Source organism: Myxine glutinosa, chromosome 1 (assembly GCF_964187855.1).
Source record: "Myxine glutinosa chromosome 1, kmMyxGlut1.1, whole genome shotgun sequence".
NCBI lineage: Eukaryota > Metazoa > Chordata > Myxini > Myxiniformes > Myxinidae > Myxine > Myxine glutinosa.
This window is the reverse complement of record NC_136261.1, coordinates 242,729,053-242,748,964: the sequence shown is the minus strand read 5'-3', so window position 1 is coordinate 242,748,964 and position 19,912 is coordinate 242,729,053. Positions and strand designations below refer to the sequence as shown.

Below are 19,912 nucleotides of genomic sequence, written 5' to 3'. Positions count from 1 at the left end.
AGACCGTGAGTCAGAACGTGCCAGTAGTTCCAGTTCCAGCGGCAGAATGCCTGGATTTAGAGAGGGAGAGGGGGAGACAGAGAGAATCGATGCTCTATCAACAAGGTAAGGGAGATATAATGGTATATAAATGTCTGCCAGAATTTTTAAAAAATCCGAAGCATTGGTCTCAATTCGGCATTTGATTTGATCTCGATGGCCATTTCTCATTCCTCAATCCAAACCATCGATGAAAATCTTTGCCCTCGAGGCTTCTCTCCGTCCAATCTTCCGATTTTTTAATCTTTCCATTTCACTCGAGTAAAATCCCAGGACTCGCATGAACCATTCGCAGGTATCTATAGGTCATCTTATAGTCCATTTGTATTGTGTTTTAGTTACTCGAGACTTCCTTCACCTTTCGTCATTGACAGCAGGGATAACAAGGTCATGATTAGGCATTGGAAGGAAACTGAAGCATTCACTGAATCTTCAGACATTGAGGTGTGTAATGGACGTCAATGTCTATATAGACATCCGCCTTCTTTACAACCCCCCACTAATGCTGGTTCAGGGCCTAATTACCATGGTTGTGATGAGGATGCCAGGGTAAAAGGAGGAGAAAAGGAGAGGGAGGGCCAATCTTGCAAATTCACCTGAATGGCTCAGACGGTGCGACGTGAGCGAGGAGTGGAGTCGGATCGCAGAGCAGCGCACACCGCCCACCCATCCTGCCGGTTCCTGTGGAGCCACTGATAATGATGAGACCAGGCTGCATGTAAGACCGAGAGAAAGAGGGAGAGAGATTCCATCTCACATTTCTACCCTACAGACGTTCATCCATCCTGCCCGCGAGCGTCCCACACGACAGGTGCATGGACAGGTAAGGAGGCATTGCGCACATGCCTTTTGTTCGCCCCGGCAAGTCCGCTGCACTTCCCTCATGGCATCCGCGATCATCTCTCTGTTTCAGATTTAACATGATTTCAACACTTGTCCAACAGTGCATGCCTGCTTGGAGCCTTAATCGCGTCATTATCAATTGGACCCTAATCGATGTGTTTTTTGAGCTGCTACCGTATTTTTCGTGGAGGTCAGTAGAGGTGGTGTGTTTATCGTGATTAGTAAAGAAGAATATCCAATTCAAACTACAAGCAGCATGGATAAATGACCTAATACATGGCATTGCTTTGTACAATAATGAAGCACTGTTACTGTGGATTGTGAATCGTGTGATTATTTCAACTTGACTGATCAGTGAGGGTAAACATACTTTCATAGATACTGAGAACTCTTCGATCATACAGAAATACGAGGGAATTGACGTATATGCGACACATCTGTCTATCCATGGTAACTCTTTTGTTATTACTTTGATACTTTAATGTATCCATTGTTTTCTCGAGACATGCGTGGCATACTGTTATTGAACCCCGGGCGTTGAATTAATGTCGATTAACATGCCTGCTTCCGAGTTCAGAATACATCAGTTTGCAAGGAAAAAAATTTAAGTTAAAAAATTATAAGCATCAGTTTGCAATTAAACAAAACATAGTGTGGTTAAATTAAATTTCATGTATGACCGAAAAGGATCTTTACGTCTGTACTCGCAGATGGAAAGTTTTTCACTTTTATAACATTTCCAAGTCAATTCAGGTGGTTTGCTTAGCATATTGATTTGAGCATTTGTCTTGAGTTTTGTGCAACGAAATGCGACGTGTTTTATCAATGTAACATGTCCTTCCATGTCAATGACACATTTAGATGCTGTTGGATCATTTCCGCTCTTTCTTCTGGCAATGTTTTTTTGTTTTTTTTTACAAAAAAAGAAAGAAAGATTTAACACTTGGAGGAACTTGTGCATCTATCCGATGTCGGACAAGTATTTAAGGAGAGATCTGTGTATGTTTACATTTTAAGTTTAAGGTCGACAATATACTCATGAACATGGTATTTGAGATTTGAACATTGAATCCCAGTGTCGTCATGAGCTATGATAGAAATGGTAATCATCCTGAGGGCAATGTTTCATCAAATGCAAAACTATCACCTGTCAATTTTAGTTGGTTTCCGCATTGTTAGCTTGGCCAGGCAACGAGAATCAATCATGTCGGAGCGTTTCAAATTGGATTATTGCAGATAAACCTTCTCTCCTAATACAATTATTTAATCGCTCTTAATTAAACACAGAAGCTTGGTTCTATCTCCCAAATAGCAGCATGGGAATAATTTGCCATATGGTTAGAACTGTAGAAATAACCTTTCTCAAAACCATTATAAACACAATTATCCACCCTGGACTATTGGCCGATGCATAAGTCTGGGTGAATAATGTGAACTATGTGTTTCCAAAAAATGAAATAAAAGATTAAAAGTAAAGCCTCAATCCAGGCCTGAAGGCCATTCACTCCATAAGGACGGCTATAGATTTGACTCTGGAGGAATTTGTGTGCATACGTCATGATGATTCAGATAGATAAGTTATGTGCATATATTATGATAATGGCTTATAGTTCCACGATGCAATAATTTATTCGGGTTATTAACATAACGTCGCGTTGCGAGACGAGTAGAACGGGGGATTTGGCACTACTTTACTACCCGAGGAAGAGAAGCAGAAAAGGTTGGTATAGGTTAAATAAATTGCAAATTCAGAATACAAATTGCAGTTGTTTTATATATTTTAGCAGTGGCAATGTATGTGGGGAATCTGTGTATCCATAGTATTAAGAAAAGGAAAACAAACAGATCAAACAGGTAGAAGCATTTTTGATTACATATACAAGAAGCATTGCATTATCAAAGGGCACATAACTCGAATGAATGTCAAAATAAGAGCATTCTGCCGAAGGTTAAATTCCTCATGCAGGTACATTGCAGATAGAATCTTTTCCATGTACAAAAAGCGTATACTTGTACAGTCTTTATTTGCTTTAAAAAAAAGATTTTCGGTTTTTGATGCGACCAGGTAATAACACAATTTTGATTCATATAAATTGTGTCAGATAAAAGGGTGGTAATGAACTCAGAATCCAGCAATGCATTGCAAAAGGAATTTTTAAGAAAGAATGTTCAACCATTCCTGCTTACTTAAGAGCTCCTGGTGACACACACGTGGAATCCTTGCAATGTGAACAATCAGGTTTGAATTTTTGCAGATTTTTCTTGAGGGCACCCTTTTATGTTTTTCATTGCTTGAAACTTTTGCAATTAACCTGACTTGGAATTATAAAAACGACAATGGAGAGAAGAGTGTCAACCATATCGAAACAATTACATGATAAAAAGATTTATATCTTAATGTTCAAAAGAAAGAACGAAACGCTTTGTTCTCATGACAGCTTAAAGATTAATGTTTATAACCTGAAAGAAGATGGATAATTTTTCATAATATAGGAACCACGTTTAAAGGCCATTTTTCCCCACAGAGCAGGGGTTGGTCCTTTTTCGGGCGCCGTGATCCCCTTTTTGAAGCGATGTTTTATGGCCGGATGCCCTTCCTGCCGCCAAAAAAAAAAAAAAAAACCCTGTTAGTCGCCTCTTGCGACACACGGGGAATTACCAGGAGCTGGTACTCGATTTTCTGACCTCGGAAGGATGACAGGCTGAGTCAATCCCCCTGACGTTAATTCTGCGATCGACCGGGATTCAAACCCAGGATCCCGGGATCCCAAGCTGGCACCCTAACTGCTAAGCCAACACCAGGCTTTCTTTATTTTATTTTATTTTTCATTGTATAGGCAGAAATTAAAATGAGACACATAAAAAGTACTATTCAATGCTGCAAGCTTTCAGGGTGTTCTTAATTGTTTACCACTCCATCACCTGTCTGTGTTTGAAAAGGTTAGCAAGGTAAGTGAAAACTTCCAAATTGCAGAAATCTATCAATAAGTTTTTGATGAAATGTTTATTACATGTTGTATAAGCATAGAGTTTTGGCACTTTGTCTGAATGTCAATTTTATAATTTAATCAAATATCAATTACCATGTAAATCAAAACATGCGATCCTTCGTAACAGTTGTTACGGTGGACATGCATGTTTTACAAAGCATGCACCTTGATGTTTTGTGCAACTTTTGTTCTTTACAAGGCAGCCTGGTTGGGTTGGCAGACTTTACCTCTGCACATTCAACCTATGTCCAATAGCGTTTACTCTTTGGTACTTGAGGTTGGGGCAAAATATAACTTGCCTCATTTATATATCTCTGGCACATGACATGTTGTAGGATGGCATACACTGGCTCACTTGAACCCACGTGACACAAAACATGTTTTGCCATGTTTCCAAAATAGGGGTGCTTTTTATAGTTACGACAAGGAAATTGGAAAGAGACACATCATGTATATTGATTGTGTAGGGGTATCAAGGGATCGATTAGCATCGAGGTGGTCTGAGCGTTTGGGTTCCTCTGATTGGGGTCAGGTATGTGATATAAACTCTTAAAAAGGCCAACAGGAAAAAAATCCCAAATAGCATCACAGAGCAAAAGCTCCCTGTAAGTATGGGTGAAGTATAGTGTTGGCCACTCTGCCTCATTGGGATTCTTTTGGTGTATTACCGCCTTAAGCTTTCAGCTTGGTGGAGCCATGAGGCTCCCGCGAAGCCTTTAATGGCAAAAGAATGAGTGAATGAATGAATTAAAATGTAACATTCTGAGGAGTTTTAGAGGAAACTGAGGAGTTTTATTGAGAGAAAAACAAACAAACTGAAGAACAGTGACAACAAGGTTAATCGTTTGTCCATTTTGTCAAGTATGGTGAGGAAATGGCACTGTTCAATTCATAATAGTTAAAAGGTCTTGATACAAAAATACTGTGCACTTGGCCTTGTTGCAAAAGTTATGGAATTACCTTTTTATGGACAACAAATCTGTTCTTTTAACTTGTACTTTACCCACCTCTTCAAGTGATCCAGCAGTGAAGGTCACAAAGGAAGAAAGTGAAGGCCTTTGTCTGCAATATAGAAATAAATACCGTATATGTATACATCTTGTATTCAATAGATGTAATATATGTACACAATACAGTGCCTACAGAAAGTCTACACCCCCTTTCAAATTTTTCACCTTTTGTTGCCTTATGGCCTGGAATTAAAATGCATTAAATCAGAGTTTTTCCACCTTTATTTACACATCGTAACCCACAACTTCAAAGTGAAATTCTACAAACTAGAAAATCTTAGTTGGATAAGTGTCCACCTCTCTGAGTTAATACTTGGTGGAAGCACCTTAGACAGCAATTACAGCTGAGTCTGTTGGGATAGGTCTCTACCAACTTTGCACACCTTGATTGGGCAATATTTGCCCATTCTTTTGTGCAAAACGGTTCAAGCTCAGTCAAGTTACATGGGGAGCGTTGGTGGACAGCATTGTTCAAGTCATACCACAGATTTTCGACTTGATTTAGGTCGGGGCTCTGACGGCCACTCAAGGACATTTATCCTTAGCCACTCCAGTGTAGCTTTGGCTGTGTGTTTCGGGTCGTTGTCATGCTGAAAGGTGAACCTCCGTCCCAAATTTCAGCTTTCTTGAAGAGGGTAGCAGGCTTTCCTCTAGGATTTTTCTGTATTTTTCTCCATCCATTTTCCCTTCTATGATAACAAGTACCCCAGTCCTTGCTGATGAGAAACGTTGGGGATGTGCTGTGTCGGGATGGTGTGATTCACAGTCGGGATGGTGTTGTTTGGGTGATGTGCTGTGTTGGGTTTGTGCGTCAAACGTAACGTTTTGCATTTAGGCCATATATATATATATTTGCTGAGACCACATTTGCTCTTGCTTGTTTATTTCTAGATTAGCAGAGTATATCTCATTACTTTTAGAATGTATGCACCTACCTTATTTCATTTTAAAATATATTCCCAAGCCTCTAGCACACGTTTTTAGTGGTCATACTATGTAACATGAAAAGGAAGATGGAATTGTCAAATAATACTCCTCTCAAAGCAGACATTAAACAGGAACCAATATCCACTCTGTTGTCATGCACATCTTGGTGGCACCTCCAAGACCCTCAATTCAATACGATCCTAAAGACCCTCTGCACGATATATACTTTAATACCGACTTGGAGTGTTCTCACATGATTTTGAGGAAGTAATCAGGGCACCTTAACCTTTACAGACACAAACATTGCTGGTGTCACCTTGACGACAAAATGTTGAAGCTGTGCATGATACCATTTACAAAACGATCTGTCATAAAAAGGCATGTATTTGCCAATTTTAATCACCAACGATAGTGCCTCTTCTGGGCAGACCGTCATTGTCTATAAGGTAAATATGTACCACGTGTCACGGTCCACATCATCACTTTACGTTGAATTCCTGTTCCGACCAATACACACTCCAATATATTGCTGATTTTAGGCGAGACATATATCAACCCATCGGAGTTGGGTAACCTGCGAGTAAACCTGATAACACAATTTTTTGTGACACCATATATGACTTTTAGACCCTCAGTTAGATGCCATGTCGACACTTATGCTGGAGTATAAACTTTATGACCAAAATTATTATGGGAGTGTACAAAAATTTAAAATGAACAGTTCCAGGCAGCATATACAGTCGTGGCCAAAAATATTGGCACCCTTGCACTTTTTTCAAATAATGCACCATTTATTCCAGAAAATTGTTGAAATTAAAATATATTTTGGTATCCACATTTGTATTTCTTTGGTTTGCAGTGCAACAAAACAAAAAAAGGTGAAAGAATACAAAATCTTAGCTTATTCCACACAAATAACCTAAAATGGCCTGGTCAATATTATTGGCACCTTTTAGAAGTTGTAAGAAACTTTGAACCATTTTAGCAGATTCTCCTTTACTTTGAAATTGAGCTCACCTGTGGTGAGTTGAAGGTGCCTGCAATATAAAAATCACTCATTCAACCAGTTTGAATAGAGAAAAGGAGTCATTCTGCTGTTTTGTGTCCCTGTGTGTACCGCAATGAGCATGGAGAAAACAAAGAAAACCAGAGAATTGTCTGAGGAGGTCAGACACAAGGTTGTAGCCAGGCATGGACAATCTCAAGGCTACAAGTCCATCTCCAGAGACCTTGATGTTCCTGTGTCCACCGTACACAATGTTATCAGGAAGTTTAAGGCCCATGGCACTGTAGCCAACCTCCCTGGACGTCGCAAGAGAAAACCTGATCGAAGATTGCAGCGAAAAATTGCTCGAGTGGTGGAGAAAGTACCTCGATCAACTGCCAACCGGATTCAAGCTGACCTTTAGACACAAGGTATGACAGTTTCAACTCACACCATCCGTTGCCAACTCAATGAAATGGGGTTCTATGGTAGGAGACCCAGGAGGACCCCCCGCTAAGAAAGCCCGACTGGAGTTTGCCAAAACACACCTGAACAAGCCAAGATTCTTCTGGGAGAATGTCCTGTGGACAGATGAAATCAAATTAGAGCTTTTTGTAAAACACATCATCTCTATGTTTACAGAAAACAAAATGAAGCCTTCAAAGAAAAGAACACCTTCCCTACAGTCAAACATGGAGGAGGTTCAGTGATGTTTTGGGGTTGCTGTGCTGCCTCTGGCACTGGGTGCCTTGAATGTGTTCATGGCATCATGAAATCAGGAGATTACCATCGCATTTTGGAGCGCAATGTTCAACCCAGTGTCAGAAAGCTGGGTCGAAGGTTTCTCCATCGAAGGTCATGGGTCTTGCAGCAGGACAATGACCCCAAACACACTTCAAAAAGCACACAGGAATGGTTCAAGACAAAACACTGGACTCTTCTGAATTGGCCAGCAATGAGTCCAGATCTAAATCCCATTGAACACCTGTGTGGAGATCTGAAAACAGCAGTTTGGAGAAAGCACCCCTCAAATCTGGGAGAAATGGAGCAGTTTGCACAAGAAGAGTGGGTCAAACTGCCAGAAGAGAGGTGGAGGAAGCTTATTCATGGCTATAGGAAGCGATTGATTGCAGTTATTTTGTCCAAAGTCCGTGCTACCAAATATTAAGTCTCGGGTGTCAATCATTTTGTCAATGCCATTTCTTTTTCTTTTCTGATTTAAAAGGAGATATTAAAAGGCCACAGACACAGAAAATCATGTTTGGTTTAATTAATAGATATTGCTTCACTTAACACTTAATCGTCCTTTTTTTTGAATAAATATCACTCGATTGGCCCCCGCCACCCAAAAAACGGCGATTTGATTGCTCATGTGACTGGCTACGTCATCGAGGGAATTTTTGTTGCTGCTGGTAGTTTTCAATAATGATTTTGACAATCAGAAGATTCTTGGTCAGGCAGTTATCATTGCGTGCTGCAAAACCTTTCCCTCGATTACATCACACAGGTGACATCATGAATGAACATCACGATTTTAGGGGCGGGACTCCACTACCAGCTAAAAACTACCATCAGCAACAAAAATTCCGTCGATGACGTAGCCAGTCACATGAGCAATCAAATCGCCGTTTTTTGGGTGGCGGGGGCCAATCGAGTGATATTTATTCAAAAAAAAGGGCGATTAAGTGTTAAGTGAAGCAATATCTATTAATTAAACCAAACATGATTTTCTGTGTCTGTGGCCCTTTAAGTTCTGAATCAAAAACAAAGGTTCTGTAATATTAACAGTGAAATAAAGAATTGTGGAGGCCAAATACTTTTGGCAATTTTAACTTCTTTTTAGAGAAATAATTTATTTGAAAATTGTGAGTTATTTGAAAAAAGTGCAAGGTGTCAATATTTTTGGCCACGAATGCAAGATATTTTTCTCACTGCAAGTGATGTATAAAGGTGGATTTTGACATTTCTGCGCTTCCAGCTTTCATGAAATGCTACGATGAGTGTTCTCCCATCTCTCAGCATGACAACGCAACTTGTCACACTGCTGCTGTCTGTTGTAAATTTGTTTGTGGACAACAACATTGAAACACTGCAATGGCAGGCACAGTGGCACAATGCTGAAGCTTAGACTGACTTGAACCATGCTGGGATGTCTTGAAACACCTCTTGTGAGCTAAATTCACTACTACACATAAACTTGTTCTGTATGGTGCAACATTGCACCAGGTATATACAACTGGTTGGTACAAAATGTTGTAGTGACAGTAACAACCTATGAGAAATTGAATAAACAGTTGTGAATTGCTAATCTTGGATATACCCATTATTGTCCCAATACTTTTGGGCATACCCTTTGGTTGTGTTAAATTGAATAAACGGTTGTCACACACTTTCCTTTGAGATGGGCCAGTTCCTCGACAGAATATTTAATTGATAATTTTGGAAAAGTCCAAATATTTTGATCGTACAAACAAACGTATGTAGAGTATTTATCCCAGTGAATTGTGTAAAGAATACTTTTGCATTGCAGGTTGAAATATCTGAAGTTTAAACTAAGCAGGGCTGGGATTGGTAAACTGCAATGTAAAACTACATTATCCTCTACTTCCAGCTAGGAATTATCATTATCCTCTACATATGTATGAAGTTACCTGCAGGTCCAGCTCGCCTGTAGTTAGTAAAGTTACTTACTAGGAGCTCGGAATTTGAGGTTTCGTTCAGGCTCTGGCACACTACAGTACTTTCCCTGAACTGTTTGCTATTTGGTAAATATCTTCAATGAAATATATACTATATAAGAGAGCCGTGTGTGTGTGTATGTGTGTATGTGTGTGTGTGTGTGTGTGTGTGTGTGTGTGTGTGTGTGTGTGTGTGTGTGTGTGTAGGTAGGTAGGTAGGGGGGTGTAATATCATATTAAATGTAAATTTTCCTTATTTGAGTGTAAGTAGGGGAATAGAAAAAACAAAAAAAACAAATTGATTTCTTCAAAATGTCAACAGGATTAGAACATCACTGGGCAATGCTAGGTACTCCTGCTAGTATATTATAAATTGAAATGGAGGATTTATCTCACATAAGAACAGATTAGTAGCAAAGTAGATGTAACATATTGTTATTGTATTGCAATTCCATTGCCATCGCTTTTAGCAAAAAAAGTAATTCTGCTATAACAAATATGTACTTTTGAACTACTGTATTCTGAATCAAGTTTAGAGCAAAGTCAATGTCATTGAAACGCATTTCTATAAGTACCATAAGGCATTGTAGAATGCATTTGGCCATGCGTTTTTATGTTGTGTGTTGTGGTCCTCTTCCCTTCCAGATGTGAATTAGCAAAAAAAAAAAAAAACGCCTTCCACAAGAAGAAGTCAATGTGTCCAAAGATTTGATAACTTTATACCAGATAAATGTGTGGGCGGTGCTCTAATTCAACAATGTCCTATCCTCGGAGAGTTGCTGAACATGCAGAATGATTTAATGAAATAGTTGACATGCGTTCCCAAGGCAATTTCCTTTGTGTTGTTTGAAATCCAGTATCTTATTAAATATCATTGAAGCAAGAGTTAATGTTTGTGGCTTTTAATAAAACGTTTTTTTTTTCTAAAGTGCATTTGTATGTATATATCGTCCGTAGCCATACTCTTGGATCCAGAGTATTGGTTCTGCAGAAGTTGCTTTGTCTGGCAGAGAACCAAACATGGACATGAAGTCTGCCACAGGGTGCTGCAGTTTAGGGCAGGAATGTGGAATTTAGCAATGACACCAGCACACAATCTTCGACTCTTTTACAATGACCCGTGAAATCTTTAATGACAACCAGCAAGTGCTATCAGATGGGTAGACCTGGCTTATTTAACATCCCTCTGTAGGAGAAGCTTGCTCATTGTTCCAATGCCTTTCCTGCGGAACACCAGGGCGGTGGTTTATAGTTGGGTTGGCAATGGAACCCAGACTATACAGCTTAAAAGTGTGGTACACAACCTCTGAGATATCCTGTCAACCCAGTAATGTATACACAAAGAATTAAGTTAAGCACCCCCCCGTTTTTTTACAACCTCGCACATTACAAGTTTGTTGTCGTCAAAACAGTGTAATATACCCATGATATTGCTATATTTTCTGGAGAAGTGATATTATGGTCACATAAAAACATAACAATCATGCCGTTTTCAATATTTTATTCTGAATAATTTAAGGTGAAATTTTTTGGGAATTTTAGGCATATTTTCACCTCAATTTAAGTATGGAGCTATAGGTCCATCACGGACAGTGTGGATGACGTTTATGTTTTCTAACGTACAGTCATTGTTCTGAGAAGACCTCTAGCGATCTTTGCGTCAATAACGTGTGTAGGACCCACGTGATCGGATGGAGCAAGGTGCTGTGACAACCATCCCCTGGCCTGCGTACAGTCCTGACCTGAACCCCCTCGAGCACGTTTGGGACATGTTGGGACGACAAATTGCGAAGATGGTCCCTCCAATAGCCAATCTGGATGAATTGGAACGTGCATTACATCGGGAATGGAACAACCTGCCACAGCAACGCATACGACGGCTTACAGGGTCTATGAGACGTAGGGTTGAGTCAGTGATCCGATCACGTGGGTCCTACACACGTTATTGACGCAAAGATCGCTAGAGGTCTTCTCAGAACAATGACTGTACGTTAGAAAACATAAACGTCATCCACACTGTCCGTGATGGACCTATAGCTCCATACTTAAATTGAGGTGAAAATATGCCTAAAATTCCCAACAAATTTCACCTTAAATTATTCAGAATAAAATATTGAAAACGGCATGATTGTTATGTTTTTATGTGACCATAATATCACTTCTCCAGAAAATATAGCAATAACATGGGTATATTACACTGTTTTGACGACAACAAACTTGTAATGTGCGAGGTTGTAAAAAAACGGGGGGGTGCTTAACTTAATTCTTTGTGTATATATGTATGCATATACAATTTTTAGTCTCTTCAAGACTGTTGTGCTGAAGTTATAACTTCATAAAATATAACTTCCTCGAAGGAGCATGCCTCATAGAGGAGCTTTTTGTATCAATCATATTAGGGACGGGGGCATTTAGAAGCAACAGTGCAATTAGAGTAGAACAATGTAAGATTCAAACTAAGCCACACTGGATGTGAGTTCTGTGCTTCGATCATTATTGGGAATATCCATATATTACTTACACACAATGGCAGTGTTGTTGACCCTCACCCATTCCTCCTTCCCCTCTTCTCCCCCCACGCCCCTCTCCCCTTTACCATTCATTGTTCTTTCATCCTTTATTCTTACTCCTCACTCAAATTCCTTGCTCTTGTCTCCGCTAATCCGACATTGGGTGCTGGGAACAAAGTAGTCTGGATTAGTGAGGATTGACTGTATATGATATATCGATAGACATGGAGTATGTATAAAATTTTTTTTTTTAAACCACCTTTAGAGGCCATTTTTCCCCGCAAGCAGGGGTTGGCCTTTTTCGGGAACTGTGGTTGTTGTTGTTTTTCGGTCTCCTTTTTGAAGCAATGTTTTACGGCCGGATGCCCTTCCTGACGCCAACCCTTTTTGCCGCCTTCAACGACAAGCAGGGAATTACCAGTGAACTGGTACTCAATTAGCCGACCTCGGAAGGATGACAGGCTGAGTCAACCCCCCTGGCGTTAATTCAGCAATTGACCGGGATTCGAACCCAGGATCCGAGGATCCTAAGCCGGCACCCTAGCCGCTAGCCCAACACCAGGGATTTCAGATAGCAAACAGACATGGAGTATGTATACAGTAACAATATACTGTCATGGCCAAAAATATTGGCACCTTTGCACTTTTTTCAAATAACTCACAATTTTCTCGAAAAATAAGTTGAAATTCACAAAAGTATTTCGTCTCCACAATTCCTTATTTCACTTAATATTACAGAACCTTTCATTTTGATTCAGAACTTAATATATCCTTGCAAATCAGAAAATAAAAATAAATGGCATTGACAAAATTATTGACACCCTGGACTTGATATTTGGTAGCAAAGCTTATGGACCAAATAACTGCAGTCAAGCACTTCCGATAGCAATGAATGAGCTTCCTACACCTCTCTACTGGCAGTTTAGCCCACTCGTCTTGTTTGTGCAAACTGCTCCAGTTCTCCCAGATTTGAAGGGTGCCTTCTCCCAGCTGCTGTTTTCAGATCTCACCACAGGTGTTCAATGGGATTTATGTCTGGACTCATTGCTGTCCACTTCAGAACAGTGCAGCGTTCTGTCTTGAACGATTCCTGGGTGGTTTTTGAAGTATGTTTCGGGTCATTGTCCTGCTGCAAGACCCATGACCTTCGATGGAGACCCAGCTTTCTGACACTGGGTTGAACATTGCGCTCCAAAATCCCTTGGTAATCTCCTGATTTCATGATGCCATGCACACATTCAAGGCATCCATTGCCAGAGGCAGCACAGAAACCCCAAAACATCACTGAACCTCCTCCATGTTTGACTGTATGGAAGGTGATCTTTTCTGTGAAGGCTTAATTTTGTTTTCTGTAAACAGACATGATGTGCTTTACCAAAAAAGCTCTAATTTGGTCTCATCTGTCCACAGGACTTCCTCCCAGAAGGATTTTGACTTGTTCAGGTGTGTTTTGGCAAACTCCAATCGGGCTTTCGTATGGCTCTCTCAGCAGTGGGGTCCTCCTGGGTCTTCTTCCATAGACCCCCTTTCATCGAGTTGGTGACGGATGGTGCGAGTTGAAACTGTCGTACCTTGTGTCTGAAGGTCGCCTTGAATGTTTGGCCGTTGATTGCGGTGCTTTCTCCACCATTCGATCAATCCTTCGCTGCAATCTTCGATCACGATTTCTCTGGTGGCCACGTCCAGTGAGGTTAGCTACAGCGCCATGGGCCTTAAACGGCCTGATAACATTGCGTATGGTGGTGCAGGAACATCAAGGTCTCTGTAGATGGAGTTATAGCCTTGAGATTGTCCATGTTTGGCCACAATCTTGTGTCTGACCTCCTCAGACAATTCTCTGGTTTTCTTTCTTTTGTCCATGCTCATTACGGTACACAAAGTGACACAAAACAGCAGAATGACTTATTTTCTCTATTCAAACTGGTTGAATGAGTGATTTTTATATTGCAGGCACCTGCAACTCACCATAGGTGAGTTCAATTCCAAAGTAAAGGAGAATCACCTGCTTGAAATCTAATTATTTCTAACAGCTTCTAAAAGGTGCCAATAATATTGTCCGGGCCATTTTCGGATTTCAGTGTGAAAAAGCTAAGATTTAATAATCATTCAGCTTTTTTTTGTTTTGTTCCTCTGCAAACCAAAGAAATACAAATGTGGATACCAAAAGATTTTATTTGTTTCAACAATTTTCTGGAATAAATGGTGCATTATTTGAAAAAAAGTGCAAGGGTGAGAAATATTTTTGGCCTCGACTGTGTATATATATATATATATGTACTGTAATTTCTGTTGTACATCAATAATGACAATAATTATTATGCAGCTAATTTTTCTTTTTAAATACCTTTTGGTAAACTGCCTTGACTGACGCACACCATGGATGAAATTTCTCTTATAGTTCAACCTCAGGCACCATTTCTCTGGAATAACCTCTCTCAACCTCCAAAAGGTGGCTCATTTCCACGGAAAATCTAACAACCCGAGCCTGGTTTCCACGGGCTGTTAAGCCTTTCTGATTTTGCTGCCGAATGAGAAGGAAATGACCTGATTGAAAACATAAAAAGGCAATCCCTTCAAAACTAACTAGCTGTTTTGCTCATCTCTTCTTTCGGAGACTTCCAAATCTAGACATATGAGGAAAAAAGAATCGGTTGCCTTTTTCTATCCGAAGAAGGCCACTTATCCATATGGGAACATGCAAATCATTCGGTCAGTTTGTAGTGCAGAAGCTGCTACCTGGACCGCATGCACAATCTACCTATATATCAAGCTGTGTAATCTGGTGTCAAGGAACCTCCAATAAAAGCAGAGCAATAATTTGTAATTTGTTCAGAGAGCCAGTGATCATTCGCCTACTCTTCATGAAAGACACTGTGGGATCTTTAACATTCACTAACTTATGCTAGTAGAGGGGACATCCAGTTGAATGCGCATGGGATGGATGGTGCACTTTGGGAGGCCATGTCCTGCATTTGAAAGACAAGAATAAAAGTTTCTAGCTTCGTCGAGATTCGAGCCCAAGCTGCACAGCTCGACGGTGAACGCATTGCCTCCAAGCTATCCTGCCAGCCAATGAGGCAAGATGTATGAATATTGTTTTAAAAAACAGATTATACTCGTTGTTATGATGTTTTCATGTAATGATTGGTACAAATATTTTCACCACCTAAGCTTAGTTTCAACAATATATCTACGCCAAGTGGCATTGCAAAGCTTTTTAGACGAGTTTAACACATATTGATATCGTCATGCCATTAGCATTCATTCAGTGACGACAGTAGTTTCTACAAGTGCTTCAGAACGTCATATTTTTCTGCAGTGTTGGACCAAAGAACAAATTGTTGTTTTGACATTTCGTGACTGAGTACACAATGAGTCTAAAACAACCACCTGAGGGAATTTGTGAATAAATTCTTGTTCTGGAGTATCCAGAATGTCTTGTTTGGTTACACCAGCATCACGATCGCACTGTTATAGTTTCATACATGGTAAAGTTTTAGTTTTCAGTAAAGTGCTTGATGACACTTGTGTGGGAAAATGTAGGGTGTGCTCAAATTCAAGACTGATGCAGAACTTTTAAAACTAATCAAAAGGACTGATAACTTCCATAAAGATGCATAATAACCTGGTTTGCCATCAATCACTGCCCTAAAAGTTATTGACATCTGTGACGTATTGTCTCTCCAATTTCTAACTCTGAGCTTTCTGACAAGTGCTGAGACAATGTCACTCTTTCACCGACAAATCCTGTGCTCATGTTATGTTGCATCCATGCAGTGTTCCAAGCAAGGAAGGTAAACATCTCCAGGTAAAGCTATATTCTATAAGTAGAAAGCTTGAATAGTGAGCGTGTACTGCTTGGTCGAGTGACTGTATGGACACAGCTAAGGTTGTTGGTTGGACTGATTAAGCCATTGTAGAATGAGAGCAGAACTGTTGTATATGGTGTAGTAGCAGGGGCTATACCAGGCGCTGCCCAAGGGGGAGGGAGGGAGCCTGGCAGTAGTTTCAGAACGTGTTGGACATTTAAAAGCTATGGAGTTATTGGCCTCAGGGTAGATACCTTTTACCAGCTGGTAGCAGCACTGCCTGACCCCACATCCCAATATACACTTTAATAGTGGCCTTTGTTCGTCTCAAAACAGACATCAAGGCTGACCTGCTGTAGCATAAAACCTTTCCCAGATTCTGAAGTACTTTGTTGTTGTTCTCCTATTCCCTTTATATGGCACTAAACTCTTGCCCTGCCTTGGCCACAATATTCCTCCACTCCTCCCTGTTCTCAACCAACTCTCTCCACCTTGCAACCACCCCCACACCTTACTGATATCCCTCTTCACACAATCCTCCCATCTCAACTACAGTCTACCTCTTTTCCCTCCTACCTTGTTCCCTCAACATATCCACTCTCTTTGCCATTCACTATTCCCCCATCCGCACAAAGTGTCCAGCCCATCTCAGCCGACATTTCACCAATCTCCTCGTCAAGCTCCTCTTCACACCAATCTCATCCCTCAGTTCATCTATTCTCCTTCTATCCACCGTCTTCACTCCTCCAATCCTCCTGACCCAGTTGTTCTCACAATCCTGCAGCCTCTGTTGGTATCTCTCTGTCAGTCTCACGGTCTCCAGACTGTAAAGGTAGGCCGGCGTCACTCACACATCAGAAACTTTCCTTTCAATCTCCTTGAAATCTTTCTGTCTGCCATTACATGCTCCACCATCCACCCTCCTCCACACATTCACACACACCTGAATCCTCTGCATATCTGCCTCTGGCATAGCATCCCCAGTCATTGTTCCCCCCAGATGCTCAAACGTATTTCCTTGCCTGATCTCCTTTCCCTCTAAATGAATGAATGAATGATCGTTTTAAGGCCATTTTCCCCGCTAGAGTGGGGGTTAGCCTTGCGGGGTCCCATGACAATCATGGTTCCCTGTTTGAGGCAATGTTTTTATGGCCGGTTGCCCTTCCTGACGCCAACCCTTAGTCGCCTCTTACGATGCGCAGGCATACGGTGTACCTATTCTAAACCGGGGTACACACCGGGATCATTCATCCCAGCAAGCTGGTACTCAATTTGCCGACCTCGGAAGGATGACAGGCTGAGTCAACCCCCCTGGTGTTAGTTTAGCGATCGACCGGGATTCGAACCCAGGATCCTAGGATCCCAAGCCGGCACCCTAACCGCTAAGCCAACACCAGGGTTGGCCAACCTCAACCGCTAAGCCAACACCAACCAACACCAGGTAAGCCAACACCCTCGAACCTGATATTTATTTATTTTCTCTGCTACCTGACCCACATCTCTTCTGTCTTCTCCATGCTCATTTTTAGCCCATGGTTTTCAAATTCTTCCATCCACTCTCCCATTTCCTCCTGCCTCTCACACCCACTTTCTAACACAACAGCCAGCTCATACTTCCCTTCATGTTCACCTTCCTGTTTATCAGCTCCATTAGCATGATAAACAGGAGTGGGATGAAAACTCTTCCCTGCCTCAAACTGATGTTCACACTGAACTCTTCTGACACACCAGTACCAACCAAAAACTCTTCCCTTCATTTACATGTACACCTCCCTCCGCCTGCCCCCCGTGCACCCACTGACCTAATTTCTACTTCTGGCCCTCCCATCCTCCATATCAATGTCACGATCAACATCTCTCAAACCAGTATCGTAGGCCCTCTTCAGGTCCACAAATCCCAATGCCATTTCACCTTTTGCCTCCAACCTCTTCTCCACAAGCTCTCAGCGCAAACCTCACATCTGTCTTTCTCTACCCATTGCAAACTACGACTGCTCTTCACCAATCTCCTTCTCCCCACTCTTTCTCATCCTCCCATCCAGAACCCTCTGCAGCACCTTCATGACATCACCAAGGACTGCAAAGCCCCTGTACTTCTCCGGATCTTGTACATCCATCTTCCCCTTCCATGTCGACACAAATAACCCTGTCCTACACTCCTCTGGAATTGACCCATCTCTCTTACATACATTCAACAACCTCTTATGAACAAAGTACAAACACTCAAAATCTGGGACCTCGAGGTGCTACGGTTCGGTTGTCAAAGAATAACGTACAAACACATAAACAAACAAACAGACAAACACACAAACAAAAGCACAAATGCACAAACAAACACCAACAATTGAAAAGATTTATATAGATTCGTTTCCTGAGAAGTTGACCAGATCCATCCCCACAGCTGGTTGAAGCAGGAATGTGTCATTTGTTCAGGGTCCTTGTGTTGACGAAGCTTACTCTTTGTCATAAGATGCCATGAGATCTTTCTAATGTCCACCAGAAATACTAGCAGACAGGAGACTCAGTTTAATGTCCCATCCATTGGAAGACACACTCGTTGATACCAGGCCATTCCTGCAACATGCCAATCTGACAGTTTATATTTGAATTGATAATTAAAACCAAACGAGGCCGCTCTAAGACAAGTTCATCAGTTCGTGCCATCCTGTCAGACAAAAGCATTCTCGTGCAACTGCTTCCCCCTTGGCCTATTTTCTTTGTTAACCCTTTGCCCTCTATTGTTCTGCTCTTCCATGAGCCTCAGTCACTGAATTTAAAAAGTCACAATTCATGGTAAGAAAAAGAATGGCAGATGTTACATCTAATGTTTTTCATTGATCGACATGAAACATTCAGCTTTTCTCAATAATGAGTTGAATAAACAGCACATGTAACACAGAGGTCCTCTACATGCAGCCAACAGACCGCATGCGGTTCAGTCAGCAAATATGTGTGGCCTGTGTGACATTCCACACAGATACAATTGGGGTGCACAGATTATTCTATCCAATGCTGCTTTTTATCTGAAAAAGCAAATTAATTTTTAAAAGTTATATATTTAGTCTTATTTTGAAAATTTAAATGGTCTTGATAGATATTTGCCAAAATGATATAATGATTTTTTTTTTTTACGTATGTAAAAAAAATGTTTTTATGTATGTAAAAAAAATGTTTTTATGTAAAAAAAAAAAAAATATATATATTATATATAATAAACAGGAATATCCTGCATGGGGCTAGTGTGAAAACATTCTGACTCAACCCAGGACTCGAACCGACAGACCTCATCACTTACGCAGTGACAGCCCACTGAGCTATGGAGTCTTCAGGATATCCTCAGAGATTCTCACACTAACACTGCAAGCTTTATAATGGCTGATGTCTTATGTGCCTGCAAGGCAGACCCCAGATGTCAGTGTATGTATGTGTATGTACAAGTGCATTGGGGATGAACTCATATAGAAATTTAGTAAACAGGAATAACTTCCTGCATGGGGATATATATATATATATATATATATATATATATATATATATATATATATATATATATATATATATATATATATGTATATATACGAGGGCCAGTTGATTAGTAACCTTAAAATAGCGATATTAATTCGAGAATGCAATGTGTGTAATTGTAGATGACATATGTTATACCTATGGGTAAGAGTCATGTTTTGCCAGTTTTAAATCTGGCAACATTGAGCGTATTATGTCAGTCGAGCAGTTCCAAGATGCCATCTCCCTTAGAAGCATGCACCAGGGAGGAGCAACATTCTGTCATCCATTTCTTGGGAAGTGAGGGTGTGAATCCCAGTGAAGTCCATTGCAGAATGAAGATGCAATATGGTGACGCATGTTTATCGCTGCAGCAAATGTAAGACTGTGACAGGAAGTTTAAAAGTGGAGTGTCCAGTGTGGCAGACGCTGCTCGCTTGGGCTGGCCTCACACAGGCGACACACCAGAAATGGTTGGAGGAGTTCAGCGTGCCAAGGCAAAACCATTGCATTATGCTGGATGAAGTGGTCTCTAAATTGAACATTAGCCATGGTTCAGTGCTGAGGTTCCGTACACCATATCATTCACAACTTGCTGGGGTTCCGCAAAGTGTCTG

General features: G+C 40.8%; 1 protein-coding gene across 2 annotated transcripts in view; it reads left to right on the top strand.

The window, feature by feature from the left end:
* Nucleotides 1-619: 619 nt before the first annotated feature.
* LOC137435446 (muscarinic acetylcholine receptor M1-like) overlaps nucleotides 620-19,912 on the top strand; it is a 249,870-nt gene continuing 230,577 nt past the window's right edge. Inside the window, exon 1 of one of the 2 annotated variants that reach the window (XM_068129249.2) lies at nucleotides 620-862. The gene's annotated coding sequence lies outside the window, so the exon portion shown is untranslated. The remainder of the gene's footprint in view (nucleotides 863-19,912) is intronic. The other variant, XM_068129232.2, reaches the window with a different exon arrangement.